General features: G+C 42.9%; 1 protein-coding gene across 2 annotated transcripts in view; it reads right to left on the bottom strand.

The window, feature by feature from the left end:
• znf609a (zinc finger protein 609a) overlaps positions 1–25,380 on the bottom strand; it is a 184,909-nt gene that overhangs the window by 42,121 nt on the left and 117,408 nt on the right. The window contains exon 1 of one of the 2 annotated variants that reach the window (XM_036950801.1): positions 16,914–17,232. The exons of the other annotated variant lie outside the window; for it this stretch is intronic. The gene's annotated coding sequence lies outside the window, so the exon portion shown is untranslated. Of the gene's footprint in view, positions 1–16,913; positions 17,233–25,380 lie in introns of those variants that run through there. 2 annotated transcript variants of the gene reach the window in all.

Below are 25,380 nucleotides of genomic sequence, written 5' to 3'. Positions count from 1 at the left end.
GTTCACCATTTAGGGTAGCCAAAACAACTAAGGCCCTTAGGACAGAAGTATTCTTCACGTGGTTTGACACGGGAGTGGTCGGGTCACCTTGCATAAAACTGCGGGCCCCACTGTGGTATTCAGCGTAACCCAAGATCCTCAAAAAGCTCAGCGCTCAGTCTTGCTTTTCTTCTCCACTTCCTGTTTTTGATTCATGTTAGCTAATCGAATCCCATTGGGGCTTATGTTTCCAGCACGCTGCGTTTTCGACACCCACTATCTCAGATTGTTCTAAAATAGTAACTGATACGATTAGCATTCCTGAATTTTTGGGGGTTTGAAGTATAATTTAATCTGAAAAATGTAGCTAATTGATTAAGACAAAATTTGACATTTTAATTGATAGGATTATATTCAAGAAAATATAGTACCAAACATCCAACGTGGACCAAACTTCTTCCTACGAATTAGTAAGACGTGATGAATCCCCCCCCCCCCCAAAAAAAACATCTAAAGACACCCACAGCCCCTCCCACCCCAACAACCAGTATACAGTATCAGATCTCTATGTCTGACATAGTAATGCATAGTATTAAGCTGCGGCTTGGAGTATTGCTTCTTCATACATGCAAAGTATTGCCTGTGAATCTGATGGTTATTTTCCCCTGTTCAGAAATTTGTCATTGGAGTTGCTTGCATTATTTACCATAAATGAGTGTGAGGTACCAGGTTTTGCTTCATGATATTTTATTAATTTTGCTGGTCTCTTGTGTTTAATCAACAGATCACAAGATTTCCTTTGCAATTTTAGGTAGAGCCCAATAGCTTTTGCTCATGATGAAAATACATTGTGTGGTCGTCCTCACAATTCAAACCAGTCCACCATGAAAGCAATTCAGTTTGTCTTTCTCTTACACTTAATCTGTGTTCAGGAAATGGCCCCTTTGTGTGTGGTTTATTCCCTACAAAAAAGATATGGATTAGTTACTGTTAGACCATTCCTGGTGAACAAGCAAACCAAAAAGTCTATAGTAGTTCAAATGGTTTCAATGATAAAAGTCCCAAAACGCACCCTAGATAGTGTTTTACAATGGTACATTTATTGGGTTGGGTTTAATGGTAAATGTCACTAATCACATTAAATAGAGCTGTTTTATAATAATTTTATTGACAAACATAAGACTGTCATGTAATGGTTTATAATATAATTGTATTATGGTTTCCACAACACTTTATTCCCTAGCCCATTTTTCCATCAAGTTTTGGGCTTGTAGGAAAATTATTAATATGAGAATTGCACCATAGGGATAGTCCTCTTAGCGAGCTGCCACTTTATGGACTATTCAGGGAGAGTTGGGCTGAAGCATTAGGTTGCTAAGAGGAGGACAAACTGAATGGCGTTCATGAAGGACTGGCTTGGCCACAATAATGAAAAAATAATGCAAGCAACTTCAATGCCAAAATTCTCTGAATAGGGGATACTAACTATCACCAGATTCACAGGGAATAAATGACATAGGCTGAAGAAGCAATACTCCAAGCCGCAGCGCCATACTACTTGTCAGACTTAGAGAACTGCTAATGTATACTGGTTGTTGGCGTGGGATCAGCGTATAGTGGCTTTTCACCATTTTATTGGATTCCTCATGTCTCATTGGTAGGAAAATGTTTGGTCCAAATTTGATGTTGGGTACTATATTTATTGAACATTAACTGAATCGTATGAATCAAAATGGCCAATTTGGGTGCACCAACGTGCTCAATATCTCAGAGATTGATATAAATTACAACAAAGTAATTCAGGACTGCCAATCTTACCTGTTTCAAACTACAGAAATTATTTCAGAACAATCAGATGGTGAGTGTCATGGTTTTCTGAAATTATATGGAACGACTAATCACGCTTACCTGAGACCCATTTCTCTGGCGTTTCCTGGATAACTTGCTCAGAAGGCTCAAACACACACACAGTTACACACACTTGCACCCACCAGCGTAATCAGCGACTGCTCTCTGTGAGAAATGGCCGCCGCCTCTGGAGCTGATGACCTCTGGTATTAGTCACGCTGGGAGCGCAGGCGCGTCGGCTGCAGTGAGTGCGTGGGTTTAAACACTGCTCTTCTGCCCATGCCTTCTCTCTCTCTCTCGCTCCCGACACCGCCAATTTCCTCTAATGCTAGTCCTTATGAGGAACAGCGGCAGTCTGTTTATACTGCAGTTAAGCCATTTCACTTTGAGCCAGAGGATCAATTTGCAGGGCACAGAGACAAAAGGAAATGAGAACCTGCTTTCTCTCTCTGTCTCACTCCCTCCCCCCTCTTTCTTTCTCTTTTCTTTCTCTTCTTTCTGCAGAGAAGGGGCCAGTGAGTGAGCACAAGATTGAGAGAGAGAGGGCGGTCACTTATCCTTGTTCGGGCCTTGTCCAGACAGCCCCTTTAACACCGCCTGCTTTGATGGAGCTCTCCTAAGCCCAGAGTTCAGCAGTGGCCATGGAATGCTCTTCAGCGCTGGTTGTTTTAAAGCCCCGCTGTGCTGTTCACACCGTCGCTCCACTCACACCGAGTTCCATTTCTGTAGGCCCTGTTAGAAGGCAAGCCTCAGCTTCTCCAACATGTACTAGGCTCTGTGGCGAATGACCTCAACCTCTGCTGCTCTGTTGAACTCATTACTAATCACAGAGCACACATATTCTAAACGCTTTCTCACAAACTGCTCGGTTGTTTTTCCTCCCAGTGATGGTGACGACAATGAAGATAGTTATGACATCACTCTGACAGAGGCATAGGGTTGTCAAATTCCGGTAATCTTCCCAAAAATGCCCTGGTTTTCCAGAAATTCGGGATGGAATATTCCAGATGTACTGCTTGTTCCCTCCTGATTTCAGGGAACCTTCCAAACAGGATTTCTGGAAAACTAGGGATTTTTGGGAAAGTTACCCAAATGTTGCAACCCTACTCAGGCATTATGCATGCCCAGCAAGGTAATGAGAAAACAGTCTGTGATTCAAGGGGTGGGTTTTCACTGGTCCCAAGTCCTTTTTGCCTTGAAACTTCGGCCACTCAAAGTACAGGGAACAAAGACCGAAGAGGAGGGCCAGAGTTCATCGTTTGCAGAAGCCTTTCAGCCTGTTTACTGAAAGGACTAATTGGATGGGCAACTGCCTGGAGGCCTAGCTAGTCCCACACACACACACACACACACACACACACACACACACACACACACACACACACACACACACACACACACACACACACACACACAGCAGCAACTAACTGGCAGTCAAGCTCGGTGGGCCATTAGCCGCCCCTGTGAGGGCGATTCGCAAAAGGGCGATAAATCTGTCGAAGGGGATCCTAGCGACAGCTGAAACTCTGCACGGAAACAGGCACCGCGCTGCTCCAACCGAGCACTTTTCAAAGGCCTCGGCAAAGAAAGAGGGAAAAAAAGGAAAGGCGAGAAGAAGAAAAATAAAGACGACCTCTCTGCCAGTCAGTTCATCCATCCTCTCCTCACTCCCACCGTTCCCCTCCTTTCCTCTCATGGCAGGTAGTGTAGTCGGAGAATGTGAGTCATGGGATGATTTAGGCGCGGAGCCTCAGACAATGTCGGCAAGGATGGCGTGCTGATGTAAGAGCCACTCGTGGCACTTCTCTGTGCCAATGACGAGCCGGGACAAATCAGGCAGGCAGGGGATACGGGCCCTCTCCTTTTGATTAATCACCGGATTTATAACGCCACCGCCGTGCTGGAGAGAAGAGGAGCGGGATAGGGGAAAGAGAGGAGGGTGGGGAGGGGAGTTCAATCCATCAGTAGAGAAAAAGGGGGGGGTGGAGAAGAGAGAGAGCTCCTCTGGTCAAGTCAAGAGTCTTTATTAGGAGAGAGTATCCAGCAGAAGTGGATATCCTAAAGTGGTGGAGACGCCCTTATGACGCTTCAGGGAAAATGGAACACACAGCGTTTCCTCAAGGGACAGATGGTGAAACATCATTGCTGAAATTAATCATGTGTTTGTCAAATTCGGCATCTTAGACATATTTGTAATTAATCCCGGATAAAGCAAGATAACAAATATAAAAAAATCCATTGATTTCCCTTTTGCTCCAGTTTGTGCTTTGTGTTTGTTAAAACTACACGATTACCTGCAAAGTGGTCGGCGGGTTGAAATGACCCTGAACTTCTGTCAAACGCAAGTGCCTGTCAAGACCTTCACATTGCCAGAGGAACAAAGGGAAAATTGGAAAAACAGTAGCCCTACATATAGACGCACTCAAAAAAACATGTCTCCTCTCCCAGGCCTTTGGCTTTCTACACCAAGTGCAGTCCACCAGAGGGATACAAGCTGCCTGCCCTCGCCGATGAAACTGAGGAATGCTCAAAATGAGCAGGAGGTGACCCTGTTATTTTTTTCCATAACCATCCAAAATACACTCTCCAAATATCTGGGAATTGTGTCTTCCTTCAAGGCAGAGAGAAGAAGGTTTAGTAATTTGTGAGTTGACCCCGACCCCCCCCCCCCCCACTCTCTTCCTTGGAATGAGGCCCAGGCTATGCTTCCTAGAATGGCTCTGTGGTCTGAACTGTGGAGGGAAGGAGGCAGGGGGGAGGGTGGGTCTTCCCCAGAAATCCACAACAAGTCATGCTCTGTGCCAGTCAAGAGGGGCTACACACCAGGAGATAGGAGGGGGCAGAAGGAAAGTGAGGTCTACCCTCCTTTCTCTCTCTCTGTACCATTTGGCTGGGTTGTAACACTGGGGGAATTAGCCCTTTCTCCCACTTATGCGGGCCCTGATGGTAACCATGGCTACTGCAGCTCAATAGAGGCTCTTCAAAGCAAAGGTTTTCGCTGTTTCAACATCCTCCGACTGGAGTCAAGACTATTCTCAAAATTGCTCCAAGAGCCCCGGAAAAAAAAGGCAGTCAATTATGAAGCCGCTTACTTTGGCTAATGAACAGGTCATGCTTGGAACTCAAGTAGATTTTTTCCCCCCTCACTCACTCACTCCCTCGCTCTCTCCCTTTCTACTCCATCTAATTTTTCGCTCTCGCTCTCTCCGAGGTCTGTTGAATCACAGCTCGTTTTTCCCCAAAGCCCCTGATAGAGTGGACTGACGGATGGCTGAATGAACATGTCACGTTTTAAAGGACGAGGAGAAAGCTGCTTCCAGGAAACCCCTGTGAATTCCAGTGTGCTCAGTCTGGGTGCCAGAGGGACCCTTCTCCATAGCCACATGATGTCCAACAAGCTCCCCCACTCCAAACAGCTACAATCCCACATTGTGCCCTCCCTTCCACTCCCTCGGTGGCTGCCACCAGTCTGGATCATTAGGAATGTTGGCCATCACCCCCCCCCCCCCCCCCCCCAAGGACGACAGTGTTCCCTGTGATTTCCCTTCACAGTGAAGTAATCCCCTCTTTGGAAAGAAGTCCTTTTAGGGTGAATTAGAGAGGGCTCTATTCAAAGGGGTGAGTGTCAGGGCGGTGGTGGAGAAGAGGGGGGGAACACCAGTCACATGGGCCATAGCTGTCCGTGTGGATTAGCCTGGAAACGAGGAGGCGCCTTTCATCTCCGACCCAACCCCGCAGTGTTAAAACACAAGCCATGTTGCCAGTACTAACGTGCGGCTGTGTGTCTTACAGACCGCGGTCCTTCATAAACGCTAATATCGAAGTATTGACTTCTTCAAAAGGTTCAAAAGGCACTACAACATATGTGGCAATTTAGGGAAGGGCATAAGAGGCCATGAAAAAAAATGTGCCGGCTTGCGGGAGGGCATGCTGCATATTGAACAGAACACACGCCGGCAAACTCTCTCACACCATTAAGATAGGCCGGTATCAGGCGTAGATGCTGGGAGGGGGCAGTCGGCATAGCGTAATAAAACACACAGTCGCAGAACTGCTACATCGTGAAGTGCTTTAGGAAGCGCGTATGATCGTAGCATCAAAATGTGGCCTACACACTGACAGCAAGGCTATAAAATGAACCAAGTCAAGAGTAGGTATGAAGAAAGCAGCACAGAATACACACAGGCTATTGGCTCTATCTAAGCAGTCCTTAGATGAGCACCACACGCCCTGTGACAGTAACATCCAGGATACGGATCAACTCTGACCCATAAAGACATTCCACACCTAATGAGGCTCCAGTGAGGCCCTGAGACAGGATGAGTTTACAACAAGTCGACCTCACTCGGAGAGAGAGGGAGGGAGAGGAGGGAGGCCAGAGAGGGGGGGGGGGGGGGGGGGGGGGGGCGTTTGGACAAACATCTAATAAATCTACCGTACCTCTACCACCCTCCTCCTTCTCTCCCCTTTCCTCCCAGTAGCCTTGACCCTCTCCGGCACCTGGATTTGTGCTGACAAAATACTGCAAAATGGACACTGTCGAACAGACCAGCAGAGGAGGAAATAGTTGGACATGGTTCAATAGATTTGCTCCGGTGACTAATTTGGAGTATGCGAAGGACCCATGGCTCACACACACACACACGCCAATGTACTCCGATTTCAATACCTCACCCTCTCACACATGTTCACATCGACACACACACACACACACACACACACACACACACACACACTTCCATCTGTTGTCAGAAAAGCTCCTTCACATGCCAGAGTGCTTAAGATGACAAGTAGCTTGCTATTTACCATACACACACACTCAACACCGATAGCAAACATATTTGTCCGAATATATCTGAAAGGAAGATTAAGAGAGAAAAGGAACACAGAAAGAGAGGGCCGTTTTTAAATTAGGGCTGCCAAAGTTCCCGCGTTCGGTCTTGGTGGGGCTGTCTCTATTGTGGTGCACTGTGCGTACAGCTTTGAGCAACAATTAAGGAAAACACATGTACATTTTACAGTTCCAATGCTAATTTCCTGCAATTCTACACATGTTGCCAAGACTTATGCCTTAGTTATAATGCTATTTGAGTGACTCAAACACTATAACAAAATCAAATGGGGGCCACATGCAATGACATTTTTGGAATTTCAGTTTCTCCCCGACCGTCTAGTTTTTTATTTTGGTGATTGTTAGTTCTCAAAGATGATCTTTATAAAAAAGATATAATCTCCATGATCTTTTCTACATACTTTATTTGGTTTTAGTAATGTCATTAACTCGATTCATTTTAAATCGTTTGACAGCCCGTGTTTAAATAAATACATACGGTGTAGAAACAGGGGGAGGTTGAAGCCAAACCACCCAGAGAATACCTTCTGTAACCAGAGAGAGGGGCCTGTAGAGGAAGCAGAACCTGATTAGTTCACCAGTCCCCTCTAACTATCCCTCCTGTGTGTACTACACATGGGTTGTGTTCATTAGGGCATGCAACGGAAAACATTTTACAATGTTTTGCTACGAAAAAAATGTAATGGGATTTTCTTATTCAGGAAGTACAGAAAGTTCTTCCCTGTTTCGGCCTGTTTTCTTCCATTTGGTACCTAATGAACACCAAACCCAGGCCTAGGTCTATGTAATGCAGTGCAACAGCAAAGTGCTCTAAGGCCTCAGTCAAATAAAACCCTCAGAGCATGCTGTTAATACACAAACAGACAGGCAGGTCTATGTTTACAGTGCCCTACTGTACTTTGGGTGGAAAATGGTCTCCTCGCAGCAATAGCCTTTACAATTAAAGCCCACTGAATTTTTCCACATTTTGTTGTTACAAACCCTGAATTTAAAATAGATTAAATGTCAATTAAATGTCAATTTCTTTGTCACACAATACCCCATAATGTCAAAGTGGAATAATATATATATATATATATATATATATATATATATATATATATATATATATATATATATATATATATATATATATATATATTTTTTTTTAAACAATTTAATACAAAATGAAAAGCTGAAATGTCTTATGTTGATAAGTATTCAACCCCTTTGTTATGGCAAGCCTAAATAAGTTCAGAAGTACAAATGTGCTTAACAAGTCACCTAAGTTATATGGACTTACTTTGTATGCAATAATAGTGTTTAACGTGATCTTTTTTTTATGACACCTCTGTACCCCACACATACAATTATTTGTAAGGTCCCTCACTCTTAGCAGTGAATATCAAACAATGATTCAACCACAAAGACCAAGGAGGTTTTCCAATGCCTCGCAAAAAGGGCACCAATTGGTAGATGGGTAAAAAAAAATGTAATACAAAAAATGAAAGGAGACATTGAATATCCCTTGGAGCATGGTGATGTTATTAACACTTTGGATGGTGTATCAATACACCCAGTCACTACAAAAGATAAGGGAGTCCTTCCTAACTCCGGAAACCGCTCAGGGATTTCACCATGAGGCCAATGGTGACTTTAAAACAGTTACAGAGTTTAATGGCTGAGATAGTTTTCTCCTGAGAATTGATCAACAACATTATAGTTACTCCACAATACTAACCTAAATGACAGAGTGAAAAGAAGGAAGCCTGTACAGGACAATACTATTCTAAAACATGCATTCAGTTAGCAACAAGGCACTAAAGTAAAAAAATGACTTTGTCCTGAATACAAAGTGTTATGTGCATATCCAATACAACACATTACTGAGTACTACTCTCCATACTTTCAAGCATAGTGGTGGCTGCATCATGTTATGGATATGCTTGTAATCATTAAGGACTGGGGAGTTTTTCAGGATAAAGAAGAAATGGAATGGAGCTGAGCACAGGCAAAATTCTAGAGGAAAATCTGGTTGAGTCTGCTTTCCACCAGACACTGGGTGATCAATTCACCTTTCAGCAGGACAATAACCTAAAGCACAAGGCCAAATCTATGCTGGAGTTGTGTTTTATTTGATTTATTTAACAAAAACATTGTTTACCTTTATTTAACTATTTTCAATGACGTCCTAGGAACAGTGGGTTAACTGCCTTGTTCAGGGGTAGAACGACAGATTTTTACCTTGTCAACTCAGGCATTTGATCTTGTAACCTTTCGGTTACTAGTCCAATGCGCCCACCACTAGGCTACCTGCCGCCCCAGTGAATGTTCCCGAGTGGCCTCGTTACAGTTTTGACTTAAATCTGCTTGAAAATCTATGGCAAGATCTGAAAATAGGTTGTCAAGCATTGATCAACAACCAATTCGCCACTACGGCCTATTTATTGCCTTACCTCCTTACTCCATTTGCACACACTGTATACAGAGTTTTCTATTGTGTTATTGACTCTCAGAGTGACGTTTTAATACTAGTAGCCTGGTATGGTTCCAGTGGATGTACTCATCCTCCGGTTAAATATGCATGGCGATCCCCCGGCGGCCTATGAGCCCTCCTACACACAGTACAGAGTCAATAGCATATCTAACAGATACTACCAATGGCATGATTATTCTTCTTTTTTTTTTTTATAAAAGCAGTACGTTGCTCTCTCGGGCTTGGGGATTGTTCTGTGTGCGTTGTCGAGATCTACTAAAGTTTCAGATGCGGTGATGTCGTGAGAGGTCAGGAGCAACACATAACCAACCCTCTTGAAGCTCTAACCCGAAAAAGGCACGCACTTTAAAATGTATGGCTGGTGCATTTTTAACGGCTCCGATATAAAATAGAAATGACTCACGCGTTTTCCCTCCCTCACTTTCTCTTGCTTTCTGGGAGGCTGAAAAGGGGTCAGGCTGAGCACACCTGGGGACGGCCCTCCACAGTGTGCAGTGAAACGAGATTAGGACGGGAACAACAGTTGGCCGGTCAGCTCTCTCAACATGACAAGAGGGGTTTCTCCTTCCCTCATTCTCTGTTCATCTGACTCACTCTCCCCCTCTCTGCATTTCTCTACAACCACATTTCTCTATACTTTTTCCACATACATTATTTTCCCCTCCCTCCCTCCCTCCGTCCCGGAGGTGTTGTGCAGCTGCAGCGCTCTCCTAATCTCATTAAAAAGGCGCCCTTCCCTGTGACACTGACCTCATCAGAGTGGGACCAACTCGGACCACAAAGCCACCCTGCATGCCTGTTAACCTGTCACCTTTCTGACACGGCCACAAGAGAACCTGCTCCCCCTCCTCATTCCTCCCCACGCAGCAGCTGTCGCGTTCACTCGCTGCCGCAAAGAGCCAGAGTAACAAGAGCACAATTTGCTATCCCACAAACACCACTAAGAAAATTGTCCTTGAGTGATACAAGTAGTTATCACTTTACGCAGGTCTGTGCCACTAAGAAAACAATCCTTGACCTGATACAAGTGGCTACATTATCACTTTACTTAGGTCTGTGCCACTAAGAAAACAATCCTTGACCTGATACAAGTGGCTACATTATCACTTTACTCAGGTCTGTGCCACTAAGAAAACAATCCTTGACCTGATACAAGTGGCTACATTATAACTTTACATAGGTCTGCAGCACAAACACTACTAAGAAAGGGTCTTGGAGTGATATCAGTAGCTACATTAGGGTTGGGCGATATTACAATAGTATCGGATATCGAAGATGGACAGCCATCGTCAATGGTGACGACGTCGTGATATGACAGACGATGTATAGCCTATTTAAACTTGACTGGCACCGCGCAGTAAAGAGCTGACCGGGCAGCCCACAGCAGAGCCATGCCAAGTGGCCTGTTCTTTTGCTATAACCTGCATAATCTATTGAAATAAATGTGTTATAAACAACTTACAGAAAGCAAGCGAATAAATGTCGACAGAGCTAAGATTTCCGCCAAAGCAGCTCAAAATATCCAGTCAGAAAATATTTATATTTTCTCTCATTGTCGGATGACCTGGGCCATATAGCAGAACACTCCGGTGTCTGCGATTATTTTAAAGGCCTCATTTGGTCTTTCCTCTCCATTTGATATGAATACGACTTTTGTTTTTATGCTGGCTTTCTCCTGACCTGATACCTCATGATCAAACAATGAATTTAACTAACAGAGTTCTCCGAAAGTTTGAAGTTGTTTTTGAATATCCTAAAAACATGATAGGCCTAAGGTAATAATGAGAGAGGTAGAATTAACAACAGTGAGGTAGAAAAATCCAACAAGTACATTTGAACAAACCAGAGCTTCGTGTAAAATTTTTTACGCATGCATCCCTCCTTGCCGTTGCAAACCAAATAGCCAAAAGCCAAACACTATATGAAAATAGCCTATCAAAGGCACTAAGACAAGTTAAAGTTATCTAGAGTATTTCCCAAAGAAGCTATTCTAATAAAGTGTTTGACCTAAAGACGCAGCTTTCAAATGGGAACCAGTGTGAACGTCAGAGTCGAGAGGCTATTCTCTATCACAGCGTTATTCTGAATGAGAACAAAATACAGGCAACAAGAAGTGAAATTGAGCAAACAATATCATGATGGAAAAATCGAATGAGAAGTCAAAGGAAAAAAACTTACAACGGAGCAAAGCTTATGAAATAAATGATGTGTAGAGTAGGCCTAAACGATACCATCGTATATCACAATGTTTAATGGGCACTTAATACGATAGGAGAAAGGTACAATAGGAGAAATGTTGACAACGCATAATGTCAAAGCGGAATTATGTTTTTAGACATTTTTACTAATTATTTTAAAAAATTTAAAAGCTGAAATGTCTTGAGTCAAGAAGTATTCAACACCTTTGTTATGGGAAGCCTAAATAACTTCAGGTAATAAGTTGCATGAACTAACTCAGTGTGCAATAATGGTTAACATATATATATTTTTTTTGACTACCTCATCTCTGTACCCCACACATACAATTATCTGTAAGGTTCCTCAGTCGAGCATGGTGATGTTATTAATTACACTTTGGATAGTGTATCAATACACCCAGTCACTACAAAGACACAGGCATCCTTCCTAACTCAGTTGACAGAGAGGAAGGAAACCGCTCAGGGATTTCATCATGACTAATGGTGATTTTAAACCAGAGTTAAATGGCTTTGATAGGAGAAAACCGAGGATGGATCAACAACATTGTAGCTACTCCACAATGCTAACCTAAATGACAGAGTGAAAAGGCATGCACCCTGTTTGCAATAAGGCACTAAAGCAATACTGCAAATAAATGAACTGAATACATAGCATTATGTTGGGGGCAAGTACAACACAACACTCACTGAGTATCTGTCTTCATAATTTCAAGCATGGTGGTGGCAGGATCATGTTATGGGTATGCTTGTCATCGGCAAGGACTAGGGAGTGTTGGGGGGGGGGGGGGGGGGGGGGGGGGGTTAAAAAAAAGGAAAAAAATCCTAGAGGAAAACCTGATTCAGTCTGCTTTCAAACAGACACAGAGACAAATCCACTTTTCAGCAGGACAACAACCTAAAGTGCAAGGCCAATTATACACTGGAGTTACTTACCAAGATGGCATTGCATGTTCCTGAGTGGCCTCGTTACAGTTTTGAGTTAAATCGTCTTGAAAATCTATTGCAAGACTTGAAAATGGCTGTCCAGCAAAGACCAACAACCAACTTGACAGAGTTGGAAGAATTGAAAAAAAGAATAAAATGGGCAAATATTGCACAAAGACTCAAATAGGTGTAATCGCTGCCAAAGGGGATTTTAACGTGTATTGACTCAGGGCGTTGAATACTTATCTAATCAAAAATACATGATATATGTAGATCATTGACAAAAAAACAGACAATTAAATCCCTTTTAATCACACCTTGAGACAACAAAATGTGGAAAAAGTCAAGGTGAGTGAATTCATTCTGAAAGCACTGCAGAAGGATGGTGATAATTGTCGCTGCTCAGCAATCATCACTGCAGGCTTGGGCTAAGGAAGAGATACTACCAACTACTAGCCAAGGGCCTTGGAGCTATTTTAAGACCATTGTGCTGGCTCTACTCTGGTTGACGAGTATTACTCCATTATAGGGGCAATGACACTATCCTTCTACACAGCCAAATTAGATAATAGAATCAGATAGATACATGACTGAATAAAGAGCACGGTGGCTTGCTACAGCCTTGACCTTGCTTAACGCCACAGGCCACTGTTTACACACAACAGTAGCGTGAGGGTTGAAAGAAGAGGAGAGGAGGATAGGATAGGACAAAGGCGAGGCAGTAGACCTGGCAAGGGGATTCACATCTGAACTAGGCGACCAAAAACGTTCACTCAAAGAAAGGCCAGCTATTCAGCTCACAGAATCATATGGCAATCTTGTACACTTGTCTCCAGTCTCTTGAGTCGACAGTCAGGCTAACCGTTAACTGAATAATAGCCTGAGTGAGTGAGATATTTATTCCACTGTTGTTGTAGCTTAGCGCAGAGGCAGGTCTTGAAAGACTGCAGGTAAACCATCAGCTTGATGTTTCCGGCCTAACTGCCACTTCCTTGGCTCTCACCAGACACCCTGTAATACCAGCTATTTCTCTAGACAAAACCTCAATAGAGCTCAGGAGAGGCTCATAAAATTAGATCCACAGCACATAGCTGTCAAGATGCCGGACTGTTTTCTAGCTAAGTAGTCGGCGAAGCAGTCGTCCAACGCAATGAATAGCAGAGCGTTTCTCTTCACCTTATGTCTTTTTCACTCACAGTTGATAAAACAGAGTGTGAAAAAACAGGGAACATTTAATGGCTGCTCTTGGGTCAGAGGTCCTTTCAAGCTCGGACCAGATCCTCTCCAATACCCCATCTTTAAGGTCTGATCCCAGGTCAGTTGAAGTTAAATCCGCCCCAAAAAGAGAAAGAGCCATGTGAGACTGTGGAACTTGTTTTGAGAATGGGTCAACATTCCTTAAAGGAGAACTCCACTCAAAAACAACATTTTGGTATTTGTTTCATTAGTCCATTGTTGACATAGTCCCTAAACGTTTTGCTTGTCAGCAATCAAGTTTTCACGATATCTAACTTTCAAAATACAGAAATCATCCCCGTATGATGCATTTTGGAATCACACTGTAGGTCTAAGGAATGTGATTTCACCCAATAGTATGGTCATATATGACCAAATTAACCCTGACACTGTATGTATCAAATTACATTTTAACACAGTTTAGATGTAATTGTACAATTATTTTGCATGCTCCGAGTCTCAGATGTGGTTTTGCATAAGGACAATTTAAGACAGTCTTCTCTTAGACTGAAAAACAGATTCTTATCTCCAGGCCATCAGACTTAAATACTCACCGTTTGCTAGCCTCCGCCCAATGCCCTGCCCTGAACTTTAGTCACTGTTACTTGCCGGCTACCACCCGGTACTCAACCCTGCACCTTAAGAGACTGGTGTCCTACGTATTGGTCACTTTAATAATAATGTTTACATACTTTATTCTAGTGAAGGCTCATCCTATATAACTACATCTCCACACATCTTTTCATATACTGTCCATAATGTCTATACACACTCATTGCTCGTTCTAATAGTTCTATATCTCTTAATTCCTTTCTTTTACTTTTTGGGATTTGGGTGTATTGTTTTGTATTACTGTACTGTTAGAGCTAAGAACATAAGCATATCGCTACACCTGCGATAACATGTGCAAAATACGTGTATGTGAGCAAAACAAGGTGCTTTATTGTTTTTTTACAGAAATGTAATATAGATATTTTATTACTTGTTATTTTAGTTGTTCTACCAGTTGGCTTCCTTTTTAATTGAAGAATATGTTGCTAAGTGGTTATTCTGTGACTTTAGCTAATAAGCTTTATTTTCTTTGCCATAGTATTGTTTTGGTATCGGGTATTGTGTTGGTATCGGGTATTGTGTTGGTATCGGGTATTGTGTTGGTATCGAGTATTGTGTTGGTATCGGGTATTGTGTTGGTATCGGGTATTGTTTTGGTATCGGGTATTGTGTTGGTATCGGGTATTGTGTTGGTATCGGGTATTGTGTTGGTATCGGGTATTGTTTTGGTATCGGGTATTGTGTTGGTATCGGGTATTGTGTTGGTATTGTGTTGGTATCGGGTATTGTGTTGGTATCGGGTATTGTTTTGGTATCGGGTATTGTTTTGGTATCGGGTATTGTTTTGGTGTTGAGTGTCGTGAAACTAAACGTGCTATCAAAGTCAACATTCTGACACCGTGACAACACTTGTATGTTTCGAAGTTTGGATAGCACAGTACAGCGAGTAAAGCACAGTAGAGTATAGTACAATACAGTACTGAGTACAGTAATAGTACAGCACTGTACAGTGAGTAGAGCACAGTAGATTACGTATTTGTACTGCACTGTACTCTACTGATGTCCAAACTTGTGAAACATGGGGAGAATGACATCAATATCCATATTTATGCATTTCTGTTTAGTACAGATCAGGAATCCATGATGTAATTCCGTTATCAATATCCACTTCACTTACTGGAAAATGTGGTCGCATAAAAACCTGAGGGAGATTTTACCGTAACTCCGTTACCAAAGTTTTGAATAGACACAGTTTTCCCACTATATTCGTTTTAGTACATTTTTCAGTAGAAATTGTTAAAAGTTTTCGTTGTGCGTATGGTTTGTTAAACTTTGAAATCATAGTTTTTTGTTTGGCATACATTTTAAAGTAAAGAATCTCAGTCAAAGCGTAATTCTGTTAGTGTGGAATTGCCCACAGCAGGCTGGTAAAGCTAACATTAGCAGGCTAGTAGGGCTAACATTAGCATGCTACTTGGCTAGCATCCTTGCAAGCCGATTTGTCCCAAACTCATAATGTATTTGCTTGTAGGTTGGCTGACATTTTAACTGAACGAATTGGTTTCATTTGAAGTTACACTTTTAAAGTTATTTCTGTTGGTGTTTACATAATAGGGAATATGCTGGCTTGCCGGGTCCTCCGTATAACGTCACACCCAGCAAAAACATTTTTTTTCCCGACATATCTTCCGCATTCTTTGGATTTCTGATTTGTTTTATGTATGCAGAAAAATGTTAAAGTGAGGCATTATTTGCATTGGGACTTTTGATCCATATACTAATGCAAATCCATATGTTACATGTGGTTACGTTTATGCTACCTACCCTTTAAAATACCCTCAGGCCTCCAGTGTTCACAAACTGAGGTGGTGAGAGCAAATTAACTGCCTGACATTTCCTGGGCTGAAAACGTTATGGGCCGGACTAGATTAGTCTCCTGTACATTCAGGAACAAAGGGACACCGAGGAGGTGGCAAACAAATCACTGCCTCAGCCCTCGTGTAAACACGAGGGAGAAAACGATCCACACGCACACAACCTGGAACATCTCCTTCCTGTGTCAGAGCAACAGCAGGGAGGAAATGTTTGGGCTGTCCCAAATGGAGAGCTGATCAAGGGGGAAGCGTCACAGAAACCCTTCACAGAAACTCTCCATGAGGCTCCCTTCTCCGGGCCACCCCAGCCAGATACCAGGAAAAAAGGAGGGAACTCGACCACCCCCTCTTGGGTAAAATGCCCCCCCCCCCCCCCCCCCCACTTCCTTATCTTCTTACTGTGATAGCTTTAATCTGACAATGCACACGCTCTGAGGGTTCAGTCAGCATTTGAACTGCCTCACTTCACTGCGAGTCGATTGGACTGGCTTTGTTACGTTTGAAGCTACAGTTTTTCTATCTGTGTCTGTCTGTCTTGTCTGTCTGTCTGCGTCTCTAGCACTATCAATGCTATTTCCCAGTTCCAATATCAATCTCTCCCTCTTTCGATAAACCAGTACTTATTTTTCAGAGGCAGAAAGGGAGAGATGAAGAAAGGAACAGAGGGCTCTTTCTATCCCCCCCTTCTCTTTCCATCTACACCTCTCCTGCTGCTTCTAAAGTCTCTTCTTTCCTACAGCTGAGAAAGCTTTGAGCAAAGCACAGGCAGCTTCAAACGTCTCATCCATTTATACACAGAGCTCTGGCATCCCTCTCGCCTCCTCCTTTCCCTCAGCTGCCTGCCCCCCCCCCCCTTCCTTTCCCCCTCAAGTGCTCTCTCCTTCAGGCAGAGGCTGCAACAGCATGGCTGCCTCTCTCACAGGCAGGCAAATCAGACACACACACACACACACACACACACGTTATATACTGACCCCCTCTGCCCATTGCAGGCCCACTGTAGTAGCCCGAGCTCTCACTGACAATCAGTCCCAGATCCAGGCCTTCCTCTCCTCTCCTATGTAGGGTTGTTCAGTCCTGTTTTCCTCTCCTCCCCCCACCTCTTCCACTTTCTTGCTACTCACGCGTCGAGAGGCGAAATGAGGCGCGCTGGAAATGTGCTGGGGCTGACAATGGAATATGGCTGCTCTGAATGCACAAGACTTTAATGGGCTGAATTAGCAGTGCGAGTGAGTCTCTCCCTTTCGCTCCCTCCCTTTCTCTCGATCTCTCTGCCTAGCTCGGTCGTCCCCTCCCCCACGCCTTGCTGCACAGCCATTCCAGACACACACGCTGCTTACAAAGCTGAGAGACAGAGAGGGAAGGGCCAGCCGGCCATGAAAGTGCTTTGTTTCTCCCAGCTCTGGGATCATTTCCACAGGCCTGCTCTGCTGTGCCCCCTCAGGATTCCTCCCTGTTACACATACTGACTCACAGTCTTTCCACAGGGCTTTAGGGGGTGCGCTTGTGTACACTAAACATTTATTCATCCCAATCGCTTCGATTACAGACATTATTATGAGGTAGTCATTTCACAGTTAAAGCTTGTGAACAAAGATTGAGATTTTTTTTGAAGAAAAAAAAGCCTGATAAAAAATGATGGGGATGGGGATAGTAAAATACCCAGCATGCAATTAATTTCCCTGCTGTGTTAACAAATCAAAGTAGATCAGAGAAAAACACGATTTAAATGAATTAATGTTGTCACATTAAGTGAGCGTATGCTTTGACTGACTACATTAGCCCCTATACCCACGTCGGCCATTACAAAAAATGAAGAACGTTTTCAGAGGCGAGTCGCTCGTGTGAAGTGGCTGCCTGGTCTTCTCCCAACCCAAACCCACACACACCCACACTGCTAAATAGAGACAGAGCTAATCCTGTTTCAGCATGGCAGGACGGGATTATAACATACTAGGAGTTTATACAGCCCCGGCGATGGCTCTGTGCGATGAGGAAGAGATGACCTCTGGGAAGAATGTGTTCCTTCAAATAATTAAGTGTTATGTGAGAAATGACATCTTACAGCACAGCTGTTTACCAGAGATCGGCCCCCCAGGAGTAAATGTGTGAAGCCACGGCGGCCGGCTAAAGTAAGGACGCGAGCGGCCGTAGAATTCCGCAATCATCTCAGCTAGCTGGCTGCCTATATTGCTTCTCTGTCTTAACCAGTGTTGCAACACGCTGCAGGCGTCCCTTGAAGGTGGGTAATCCGTACAAAGCCCTGTACTGGATGAAGGAAACAGACCAAGGACTTGTGTAGTACTTTTTCCATCTGTTTGAAAGAAAAAAACACAAACACCTATAGGGCTAGGCAATTTGTTAGTGCATTTAAATCGCTATGGTAATATGGACGTGTACGACATCAACATCACCACGTTTCAGCGTCCTGTACAGGTCTAGCCTGTTTGTCCACATGGTACAGCCCTGACAGCCCCTCGCAGTCTTTTGGTCAGACGGGATTCCAGAAATGGCTGCACCTGCCCGAAAGATACACTGAACACTACCTAGGGGACGAAGTGAGCCCACCACGTTTTCATAAACACTGTAGAGACGGGAGGACACATGGCGTATACTACGGCCAATTCCAAGGTCATTGGCTTTAATCATATACGTGGTCATAACTAATCTTCCTGTCAAAAACAAGTGCTCCGCAGCAGAAGACAGAGCCCTGAGAAAACCACTATGTAAAGTCCATACCAAAACAGTAAACAAGTGTTATGTCCGCGTAAGTGCAGCACTAGACGTAAATCCCCCCCCCCCCCCCCCGGGTCACGCACCACAATAGCTCCTTTGATGCTTAACAAATGTTTGGGAAATGGGGGGGGGCTAACCAGAGCCAGCAGCACACTGAAGGTCAAGGAGACGACCAGATGTTGGAAAACAGAGTTTATGTGGCCAGCATGGATCCTGATATTAAATATTTCCACAAGGCACAACCACAGCTCTTGACAGGGTTTTCCTGTATCGCCGTCCAACAGGACTATAAACTTAGCAGCTCTCGCCACTGTGACCCATAAGCCTGCACACTACGCTGACCTCCGGACAACATGCTCTCGCGTCTATAATGTGTACGCCCTACATAGGCCTGCTGTGAGTGACTGTACGTAGATCTGTAAACAGAAAATGGCATTCTGAACTAAGGAATCAGCGTACCTCCTCCCCATACTTCTATTTAATTCCAATATCAATATGCCTTTTACTACCTTCAACACAATACAGACGGAAAACAAGGAGGCTTTTAAAGAAGGAATGATTTCTAAACGCTTTGCAGTATGCCATCTTGATTCATGGTACTCTACGCTCCATCTGTCAGGAGGCAGAAGGCATTGTGTGTGTGTGTGTGTGTGTGTGTGGGGGGGGGGGGTCTAGAACAAACAAACAAGCCCAGTCGTCTAAAAAAGTGGCCTTCTGAAACCGAGGGAAATGTGGAGAGAGAGAGAGAGAACAAGCTCTCGCCACCACAGCCAATGTGTTCGGCGAGCACGAGGGCAGTGGTAAGACTGAAACACAATACCCACCCCACACAGCTGTGTACTGCGTCCAGCCTGCAGTAAACATAGGCCTACATTTAAGAAATTGACCGGACCCATATGCATTGGGTGCGTAACCTGATTAGGACGTCAAGGAAAGAACGGTGTGTCCTTCTTACGAAACTCAAATGTGCAATTTGAACTTAACTGTCCACATTCACTTTTCCTCAGCCAACAAGACGATTAATAAACTGCAAAATCACTAGCCTGTCAATCTACTATACCCCCATAGTAGAAAAGTTTCCTATTCTATTGGTCAACTTGTCGTTCTGTGCGAGAAAGAAATTCCCTATTCCAAAACAGTTGTGGGAAGATAGATCCTAAATTCATACAACCGGTAGGCCTACGCTACGTCCGAAAAACTTAAAAAGTAATAAGTCTGATGCACCATGCCAACACATTTAGCTTAAAATGTTGATCATCTATTATTTCTACAAATGTTAAGTGCAGCAATGAACGCACAAGGCAGTAGGCTACGCAAATGTTTGTTTCATAATGCAATTATTGGGAAAACACAGTTGTCAAAAGCACACTGCACATGCGAGCGGTTTCATGAAATAGAGAGGGAAGATCTAAAGATGCAACAATTAGCATGGGTTACTAATAGACTAGGATTGTGCCTTTGGCTACTGGACAGAAAAAACGGTGATTTGAAAACCAATAGAACATGAGAAACATATGGAAGTCTTTATAATTGCCTGCATGTCTGGTTGGATTTTGGCTAGGCTCATTTGAAGCATGGTAAGACATGCCTCATATGTAGTAAAATGTAAAGGGTTGAACCAATTCAGAATATGCTTTAAAAATGCTTACTGCCTCCAGCTCAGTGTTATGCACTGAAGCCTGCCCAGTTGCCTATGCACTTGAATGGCGAATGGAAAGTGCACTTCAATTACCAGGTGAGAAATAAAAATAGTAGCTCTTTAATCGTGGCCATCAAAACTATTTATGATTTTTCTATTCAGATTGCAATTAGATGCAGAAAAAGCAGCAGCTACTCTTCCTGGGGTCCACACAAAACACAGAAAATGACAAAATACAGAACACCAATGGACAGGAACAGCGACACAAATCCAAACTAAGAACACCACGGCCAAAGAGCAAGACGACAACTTAAAAAAATATATATATATATATATATAAATTAAAAATATCAAAATATGATGGGTGTGTTTAGAGTTCGTCAAATGAAATAAAATTGTATTAATCACATGCTTAATAGACAACAGGTGTAGACTAACAGTGCTTACTTAAGGCTCCTACTCAATACACAATGATTGCATGTCTTTTGGGGTATATATGGGTTTTTGAGCTGTGCTTTAACTGGCTGAATAGAGAATTTGGTACTTTCAGCACGTCAATACTTCTTACAAAGACCAGCGGTGACGAAGTCAATCTCTCCTCCAATTTGAACCAGGAGAGACTGACATGCATTTTAAATGACATTGGCCCTTTGTGTACATTTGAGGGCCAGACCTGCTGCTCTGTTATGGTCCAGCTGCAGCTTTTTTTTAGGTCATTGTTTTTGCTGCACCTGACCATACAACTGGGCAATAAAAAGAAAAACAGCACCTAAAAAGAAAAACAACTAAACCAACTCAGTGAAGTCTTCAGTCTTAACTGCCGAAACAACGGGGTTATGGCAGAATCGAGGCTACCTTTTCCTTAGAAACACACACGATAGAAAGGTAGACTGAGCTAAGCATTCCCCTTGCTTTGTTCCCTTGATTTTGGTTCACTGTAGAGTGGAGGCAGAGGGGGGTACAGAGGGGCAGACATGTGGAAAACAATTAGTGTGGAGTGTTTTTACTGGAGTCCTGCGGGGCAGGGGTGCTTCAAAAGGGCCCAGCGGTAGCAACCCAGGAGCTAGAGCCTGGACAAAAACACGGCCGACCGACACTTCGCCAGCTAACCCCTCCAACCTAACAAAACACATCTCTCTCTGCTCAGACAATCCCAGGCGTTCAGCTATGTGAGCTATCCACTAGAGTAAACTCTGGGCTGGGAGAATAATTCCACTCTGGCGAAAGCAGCGGACAGCCGTAATGCTGCAAAATGACTAGATAATTCACTGCACTCATGGAAGCTTACCCTCGGTGCATTCCTCTTGGCACATTTCCCAAGATGGCATCTAAAAATGTAAATATTGTGTTGCCATCTGGTGTATATTTAAATTTTTTGACCTGGTCAAGAACACTGACAGTGAACTACCTGAATAAGATGCCTTATCACTCCAGAGATATCAATAGAAGCAGTGCCATGATCCCGTGCGGCTCAGTTGGTAGAGCAGGGCGCTTGTAACGGCAGGGTTTTGGATTCGTTTCCCACGGGGGACCAGTACAAAAAAAGTACAACAAAAAAATGTATGCCGTCACTACTGTGAGTTTCTCTGGATAAAAACATCTGCTAAATTACCAAAATGTAAGGCCCTAATTTCTTATACTCAACACAACCTAAGATAAGACATTAGGAGCTCAGGAGAAAGATAGGAATGAGGAGTGAGATTGAGATGCTGCAAATCGGCATGTGGAAACTGTTTATTACTGTTAGCAAAACAATGTCCACACAGGGTAGAACACTTTTACAATACAAGACGAAACCAGTAGCTTCAAGCTTTAATTTTAGGCTAACTTTCCTTGCTACCGTACAGCTGAATTCACTACCCGAGTACTTTGTTTGTGATAATATGCTAACCATAACGCAAAATATGCGAATACCAAAGCTGATTTTCACCAAAAACATTATTAATTCACTCTGTCTCCCATGCCAAAAACAAATTAACTTAGTCTCCCTCGCCTCCCATCTGGTTTCCACTAGATTCCCGTAGGCACATTCTGTGTCACGGATGACATCATTACTTTCTTAAAGAGACGGCGCAAATTTCTATAAAATAAGAAATTGCTTCTTCTATGCAAATGTTGTTGATCAGTAAATTGAAATATGTTCTCCTAGCAGTTGCCAATAAAATAAGTTCTAAATGGAAGGTATTGTTTGTCATCTGTAGCCTAATGAAATCGGCAACAAAAAAAAAACAACTCAATGCATGCATGCACGCGCAAACACAAACACCGACACACACACACACACACACACACACACACACCTATTGAATAAAACGGATTCACCTGGAATTGGAATAGACCTAGGCTACATCTTGATTTACACAGTTTATCAATAGAAATGTACCATTCAAATACAGTTGAAGTCAGAAGTTTACATACACTTAGGTTGGTGTCATTAAAACTAGTTTTTCAACCACTCCACAAATTTCTTGTTAACAAACTATAGTTTTGGCAAGTCGGTTAGGACATCTACTTTGTGCATGACACAAGTCATTTTTCCAACAATTGTTTACAGATTATTTCACTTATAATTCACTGTATCACAATTCCAGTGGGTCAGAAGTTTACATACACTAATTTGACTGTGCCTGTAAACAGCATGGAAAATTCCCGAAAATCATATTATGGCTTTAGAAGCTTCTGATAGGCTAATTGACAAGGAAGAAGCCCCTGCTCCTAAACCGTCATAAAAAATCCAGAATACGGTTTGCAACTGCACATGGGGACAAAGATCGTACTTTTTGGAGAAATGTCCTCTGCTCTGATGACACAAAAATAGAACTGTTAGGCCATAATTACTATCGTTATGTTTGGAGGAAAAAGGGGGATGCTTGCAAGCCGAAGAACACCATCCCAACCGTTAAGCACAGGGGTGGCAGCATCATGTTGTGGGGGTGCTTTTCTGCACGAGGGACTGGTGCACTTCACAAAATAGATGGCATCACGAGGTTGGAAAATTATATATTGAAGCAACATCAAGACAGGAAGTTAAAGCTTGGTTGCAAATGGGTTTTCCAAATGGACAATGACCCCAAGCATACTTACAAAGTTGTTGCAAAATGGCTTAAGGACAACAAAGTCAAGGTATTCGAGTGGCCATCACAAAGCCCTGACCTCAGTCCTATGGAAAAATTGTGGCCAGAACTGAAAAGCGTGTGCGAGCAAGGAGGCCTACTTGACTCAGTTACATCAGCTCTGAATGTCAGGAGGAATGGGCCAAAATTCTCCCAATTTATTGTAGGAAGCTTGTGGAAGGCTACCCAAAACATTTGACCCAAGTTAAACAATTTAAAGGCACTGCTACCAAATACAAACTGAGTGTGTAAACTTCTGACCCACTGGGAATGTGATGAAAGAAATAAAAGCTGAAATAAAATCACTCTACTATTATTCTGACAATTCACATTCTTAAAATAAAGTGGTGATCCTAACTGACCTAAGACAGGGAATTTGTACGAGGATTAAATGTCAGGAATTGTGAAAAACTGAGTTTAAATGTATTTGGCTATGTAAACTTCTGACTTCAACTGTAAATGATTACCATTTTGTTGTTTGTTTTTATCAAAGTCAAATCGATTGTATGATTGTATAATGGAGTCATAATGCATACATTGCTGTCTGTAAAGAATTGACAAACATTTTCAAATGTAATGATATTGAACTCAAAATATGCCCAACAATTGAACAGTAGCTAAACTTACAGTACCTTCAGAAAGTATTCACACCCTTTTCCTTTTTTCCATATTTTGTTGCATTACACCCTGAATTTAAAATGGATTAAATTGAGATTTTTGAATCACTGGCCTACACACAATACCCCGTAATGTCAAAGTGGAATTGTGTTTTTCAAAAAAATATAAATAATTGTATTCAAGCCATTTTTGATGGAAAGCCTAAATAAGTTCAGGAGAAAAAAATGGCAAGGACTCACTATGTCAAATAATAGTGTTTAACATCTCTGTACCCCACACACACACAAATTCCCTCAGTTGAGCAGTGAATTTCAAACAGATTCAACCACAAAGACCAGGGAGGTTTTCCAATGCCTCGCAAAGAAGGGTAGATGGTAGATGGGTAAAAACAAAAAAAAAGCAGACATTGAATATCCTTTTTGAGTATGGTGAAGTTATTAATTACACTTTGGATGGTGTATCAATACAGCCAGTCTGCAAAGTTGCAGGCCTCCTTCCTAACTCAGATGCCGGAGAAAAAGGAAACCAGTCAGGGATTTTACCATGAGGCCAATGGTGAAATGTGGGTGTATGCTATTCTGCTTCTCATGGCCCCTTGAAAGTTTCCACAAATTGTGTGAGGGGTAGGAATGGGCGTATTTCTCCATCCCCTTCTCCATTCATTGTATTGGGCAGTACAAAGGAGAGAAATGGCTCAGTCCCTGGAGCAAAAACCTTGTGATATCCAGGAGCACGAGTATAGGATAAGCTCCTCCCAAACGTTTTAAACCTGCATCTTTCATTGTTAATGTGGGATTCAATGACTTTATGAAGAGCAGCTCAGAACAGCTGGAGATGGATTTTAAAGAACTTATTGGGGCTCTACTCGACACCTACAAACTCCCCATAATATCTGGCCGTGCACTCCCTAAATCGTAGCATTGAACGTCAGCAAACTCTTAGCCCTCCATAACTGGCTACATGATCATTGTAACATTTACTGACAATAGCTTGTTTTATAAGGAGGATGGGATACACCCAAATAATCTGGGTTCCTGGATCCTTTCACAGCACTATAAGGACGTGTTGAGACAATGACTTGTCGATGACCTACGCCCACCTCAGTTAATGCCTACCATTGTGTCGCTGAGTTGTCATAATGCTTCAGCAAATGTACACTAACGTTCAAAAGTTTGGGATCACTTAGAAATGTCCTTGTTTTTGAAAGAAAAGCACATTTTCTGTCCATTAAAATAACATTGAATTGATCAGAAATACAGTGTAGACATTGTTAATGTTGTAAAAGACTACTGTAGCAAGAAACGGTAGATTTTTTATGGAATATCCACAAAGGCG

The sequence above is a fragment of the Oncorhynchus mykiss genome, chromosome 2 (genome assembly GCF_013265735.2).
Source record: "Oncorhynchus mykiss isolate Arlee chromosome 2, USDA_OmykA_1.1, whole genome shotgun sequence".
Lineage (NCBI taxonomy): Eukaryota > Metazoa > Chordata > Actinopteri > Salmoniformes > Salmonidae > Oncorhynchus > Oncorhynchus mykiss.
Note: the sequence above shows the minus strand (reverse complement) of the source record. Positions and strands in the feature narration are given on the sequence as shown.